The sequence below is a fragment of the Ixodes scapularis genome, unplaced genomic scaffold (assembly GCF_016920785.2).
Source record: "Ixodes scapularis isolate PalLabHiFi unplaced genomic scaffold, ASM1692078v2 PGA_scaffold9__187_contigs__length_104089568, whole genome shotgun sequence".
Lineage (NCBI taxonomy): Eukaryota > Metazoa > Arthropoda > Arachnida > Ixodida > Ixodidae > Ixodes > Ixodes scapularis.
Window position 1 is genome coordinate 65,930,565 of NW_024609884.1, and position 5,862 is coordinate 65,936,426.

The following is a 5,862-nucleotide window of genomic DNA, read 5'->3' on the forward strand; positions in this document are numbered from 1 at the left end:
ATTTATTAGGAAAGCCAATCATCAAGATCATAGCCGCCGCTATTCGGCCTGTTTTGTTTTGGGTACAAACTCGATCAGTGGCGTCATCTATCTGGTAGCCATGGCACCACTTGTGGTTCACGTATAATTCCTCTTTTTTTTTTTTGACATTCTTTTACCATAACAGTGAATTACGTCTAAAAGTGCTATAACGGAATTTCTATTTGCACAGCCTCAATTTGGGGGGAGGGGGGGGGGGGGGGTCACGTGAAGCTCCAGTGACGTAGTTTCTATGCGGCACGCGTTTCTGTTGGTGGGCGTAGAGATACTTTCTTTTTTCTTCGCGTTTTGTCGGTTATTACGGGGGGTCATAAGCCGGTTACGACGCCTTGCTAAGGCGTCGTAATCGAATTATGACGCGCCCATGCGCACCCCAACCGAGCAAGATAGCGGCACCCTGAGGCCGTACGTGCTGACGTGAATAGTCGTTTTCACCTCAAAAAAGAACGAAGCTTTGCGCAATGTTCGTACGCCGCGCGAAGTAGTTCTTACAATATTTGGTTGTCGGATGAAGAAGCGATGCTTTTGGTGTATTAAACGTATACCTCTTGATATATCTAATCTAAAATGCACCTACACATATCTAAATTATCTATATAAAAGAGGAAATCGGTAATTCTCTGTGGGGGGGAGTCGAACTTTTTTTTACTACTGTTCTTGCGGTGGAAACGAGTATAGAGCTTCGTTTTTGCGTATTCCATAGAGTACGGTGAAACGCCATCTAGACGCTGGGCTTCAAAACACCTGTATTCTATAGAATATACTGCAGTTATCATAGTAGTCGTCCCGAAACGGTGGCGCACCGAACTATGGGAGGCGGACCGTTGGGGGAGAGGGTAGTAACGTTGGTCATATCCATATACAGGGTGCGGCCGTAAGGACCAACACATTTGACACAGCTCACAAAATTCGAATTCCAAACGTACATACCTGAAATTAGGCAGGCGAACGAAGTTTCACAAGATGTTTTATGTTTTTTTTTTTACTAGAGCTCAACTCGGAGGTAGTGAAATATTAAAAAGAAAGCAAAATCGGCGGCCTTGTATTTCCTGCGTCTTAGACCAGCCTTTTTGTCGTTTGCGAACTTGTTCATGGGCTTGCTCCCGGGTGGCTTGCTGAACGCAAAAACAGAAGTTGGCGATGAGCAAGATAATCGCGATAATTAATACTTCTAAAATAAATTTATGAACAACAACCAAATGGGAGCAATATGACAAACAGTGTGCCAACAACGAACATCCGGTATGAGCCGAGAAAGTGAGGGAGAAGAGGATACGAGAGGGGACGTCAGAATGCTCAGCTCTGATTGGAAGGATTAGTGGGGAGACCTAAGGATAACCGCCTTTGCCTCCACTGTCGAACGCGTTCGAATCCGAAAGCCAAAGGCCAGACGCCTGCGTTCCACATTCTAAAGCGTTGGACGAGTGCAGTGGGAACAAAGGCAGCTAGGTTACGGTCTACCTACTAATCATACCAACCAGAGCTCGGCGTTCTGACGTCCCTAAGTGCTCCCTTCTTCTCCTTTCCCTCACTTCCTCGGTTTATAGGGCACATGAAATGCACGGCTGCCGTTTTCGCTCTAGTTTTATTGTTTTACCACCGCTGACTTGATCTCTGAAAAAATATAGACATAAAACTTCTCGTGAAACTACGTTCGCGTGCTTAATTTCAGGGTTGTGCGTTTGGAATTGAAATTTTGCAAAGCGTTCCAAATGTGCTGGTCTTTACGGCAGCACCCTGTACATGGCTTGCACCGACGTCGCATCAGCTGCTGTCGGCAATTGCCTTGCTGCTGAGCTCGTACCTTCTGCAGCTGACGTTTCGCGCCACCGAATTCGTTCCTCCGGCAAGGACAAGTAGGAATGACCACCAGCACAGCCTCCCATGCCACCAGGGTGATGAAACAATGTCCCTAAGAGAGGCGCGCGCCTGGAAATGTGGGATACATGTAGTTTTTAACGTGTCGGCTGTTTCCAGGAGCGTTCTTGCTTCCGTACAATTCTGCTGCTCACTGTGATCGGGCGCCCCAACTATCACATGTAACTCATCATGGGGAAGTTCTCGAACTTCGGCAGGCTCAAGGCCTTCATGTGCATGCCAGCCAGGAGAGGTACGTGGAACGGAATACCACTGTCGGCACTCGGGTCTAATGTCACTGGGTCCTGGAATAGCGCCAAGCCATTTTGCCATTTTGCTTCATAGAATGAGCAGTTTCTTCTTGACCTCTTTATTCTTGTGATTCGATCCATATTCCCGGTGACAGGTTGCTTTATAAAGACATTTCTTGAATGCCAAGATTTTGTTATTCACACACCTGCGAAACAAGCGGCCATCTTCGCACCGCCAGAACATCTGGCGTCGGTGCTTGGCGACATTGAAAAATAATTTTGTTGTCTTAAAATACGCAAGAACTACAATACCACTATAAGAGACCTGTGGAGATAAGCATGAGTGATAAGCCGATTGCAAGCACAGTGCCAAAGACACTTATCTTGGAGAGGAACGCTTTCAGTGCGATGTTGTTCCATAGCGATCTTGGCACGACTGATTGAGAACGACCTTTTGAAGCTTTGAAGATTTTCATGGACCAAAATTGCGATCGCCACGGCAACTGAGACCGATGAGCCAATCACCTCGCGAGGTGATTGGCTAATGCTCGCATGTTAGTACCTATTTGTGTGCGGCTAGCGGGCGGGGAAGGCAATGGCACTACTTCTCAGGAACGATTTTGTGACTCCAGTTGGGTAGTCTTGCAATCTGGGCTGTGAACCGCAATTGACGACGCGTGGATCTCGGTGGCTCTAACGACGTGGAAGAACTATAGCTCGGAGAGACACGACATGGCAGGCCGCGAATGGGCGTTTATTCCCTGCAGCCTACCCGAAGGAAAAATCCATCAATGTAACCCTCTTTGGCAGTCAATGTTTTCTAGTGGACCGCTGACTGTGCCTGACTGTACGTCAAGCATGTCTGATTGGCCAACAAGTTACTCTGACCGACAGTCAAACTCCAGTCAGACCCCGCTTGTCGGCTTTCTGATGGTTTCCTGGTGGCAGTCGGCCGCCGCGAAATGCCATCAGGATGTCTTGGTGGTGATTCTGACTGTACATCGATTGTCTCTGACTGTACGTCAGAAAGCTTTGACGTGCAGACAGACATACGGTCAAAGGACGTAAAGTTCGTTCGGATACTACTATTTCGTCAAATCTATGAATACGAAAAGTAATCTATGCACGAGAAAACGATTTCAGGATGTGAGACCATAAAACCGCTGACGTTAGAGATATGACACGCAACCGACCGACAACCTTGATCAGAAGCTCGCCGAAGCGCCGAACACGACACTTCGCACTTCGCTTCGCCCATAGAGGCTTCGCCGAGCTTTCATGAACGATCGCTCTCGACTCGTTTTGTTTGCCCGCTCGCTCCAACCTGTCGATCCTGCCCGGGCTCTACAATGTCTTATGTTTTAGTAGAATTTCTACTCGACAAGACCCAGCCTGTTGTGAGTTCCGACGATGTAAGGGACTTTAGGGGTGTAGTTGAAGACGACAGGGTGTACCAGGTCTACTGGGCCGGTGATGCGCGAACAAAAGGATCGTTCTACGACGCGAAAGTACTCTACATGGCAGGTGAGTAGAACTGAAGTACGGCGAGTGATGTACGAGTGCTTTGCATAACATGCTGACGACTTAACTGCATTTGCAGCCAAAGCATTTCGTATAAGACGGATAGTCAAATTGAATTTCTCTAACGGTGGTGTACACCACCTCGGCTTCCCTCACCTGGGAAGATGGATGGTGACCACCAGTGGCCGCACAGCGAAGGCAGCCGCATTGCGCTTTTACAGCGAAATAGCGGCCTCCATCGAGTTCTTCCTGGCTCGGTTCTCCTGGGACTATTTGGCGACCGTCGGCAAAAGAAAACTCTACTGGGACACAATTTCTGTGACCTTTCCATCGCCTTTGTATAGGCCGCCGCCAGTACCCGACGGCACAGCAGGACTTTTCAAGCTCGTGCGCCGTCTCCCTGTCTCTGCGGCCAGCAAGGACTTTTTTGTGCGCATGCATCTGGAGGTGCTTCCAGTCAAAACATGGCTGCACCGGAGGGGGATTTTTGTGCCCTGGTCGCTCAACTGCGACCTCTGCGGTGCCACCGAGACCATCCAACACGTTTTCGTCGAGTGCTCGAACGCCTACCTGTTCTGGGACGAGATGAGGACGATTTTCAACCTAAGAACGGCTTTCGACGTAGAGTGGGTTAACCTCAAGTATCTGGCTCTAGGCGGCAGGGAGACGGCAGAGGTGACCTATGTGTTGGTGCTACTAGGACTGCACGCCATCTGGCAATCTCGCACTGCGATGGTGCAATGCCACATAGACGCACGCCCAACCTGGGACTACTTCGTGGCCAAGCTGGACTGGGTGATATCACTGATTGACAGGGGGACAAGCACAGCGACCGACGAGTGGCGGTGCGTGGAAAGACAGCTGGAGGCCGGGGGTATCCGCCGTAGGCACCGGCCTCAGCGTGGTGGGGTTTGGCGGCTACCTCGCGAGAGCCAGTGCGGGGAAGCTGAGTGAGGGGCGCGCTGCGCAGGGGCGCCCTGTTGTGTTGTAAATACGTCATGCCCATGCCCATATAACGTATCTTTCCTCTGTTTTGCTCGGGCCAGTGACGGTCAAGTTCGTTCTGCTTTGTAAGTCTATCTGTTCAACTGTTGTGCAAACCACCTGCGAGTGGAAATCATCTGTAAATAATATGTAAATAAATGTGTTTTTAAGAAAAAAAAAAGAAAAAAAAAAAAAAAAGGGTGGCGTAGCAAAGCGGTTAAGATGTCCGATTTGTACGCATGTGGTCGCGGGTTCGATGCACGGTAATGCTGCTTTTTTTTTTTTTTTTTCTCGAACATTTTGTTTTGTCGAGGCATTTGGCGATATTTATGAGTGCGTATAGCTTTACTCTTATATAAATGCTGCCCTTGTTGATGAAATTCCCTTGGCAGTAGCAGTCAGACGTCATCTGATGGACCATCAGATGACGTCTGATGGTCCATCACGTTCCACCAACGCTGCTGACTGGCAGTCAGTGTCCCAAATTACGTAGCTTGATGGAATTTTCAATAGGGTACCTTTTAGGTATAATAAACTGACTACTAACACTTAGTAGACACAGATACATCGTGTATGTGTCTACGAAGGTAGACACTGACGTGTTCGATGACTATTCCGTTCTTGATCTTGGTGATGCCGTCATCGCTTAACTGATGGCAGCTAGATCTAGTAAACAAGCTTTATGTGTTTCAGAGTAGCCACACTTTAGCTACATTGTTGATTAAATTCATGGTTGTCAGTTATCTGAATGTTTAAGACCGGGGTCCACACTGCTCATACGTCATACAAAAGACAGTCTGCAAACACGAGTCACCGCGATATGGTTCGAATGCCGCGTGCCAAGTTTTCTCCTTGAACTCATTCCCATGCGGCATTTGAAGCACGAATCTCGCTGTGACTCGCGTTCGAATCTGTATGCAGTCTTTTGTATGATGCATGACCAGTGTGAACGCGGCTTCAATATAAATCGCAGGAAACGCTTTTTCGTTCACCACAACTGTTAAAACAATCCGCGAAATAGAAATACGATATCGCTTGAGCTTCCTGCTACCGTATCTAAAGCCCGGGAAGTCGAATTTTCAAATGTTAACCATCGCTAATCGACCCTTTTTAAAAGTCCATCGAGCAACCTTGGCGGTCGCCATTGCTTGGACCCGAAGCGCGTGATTGGATCCGAGTCCTCGCCGAACGCTGACGCAGCGCTCGTGTC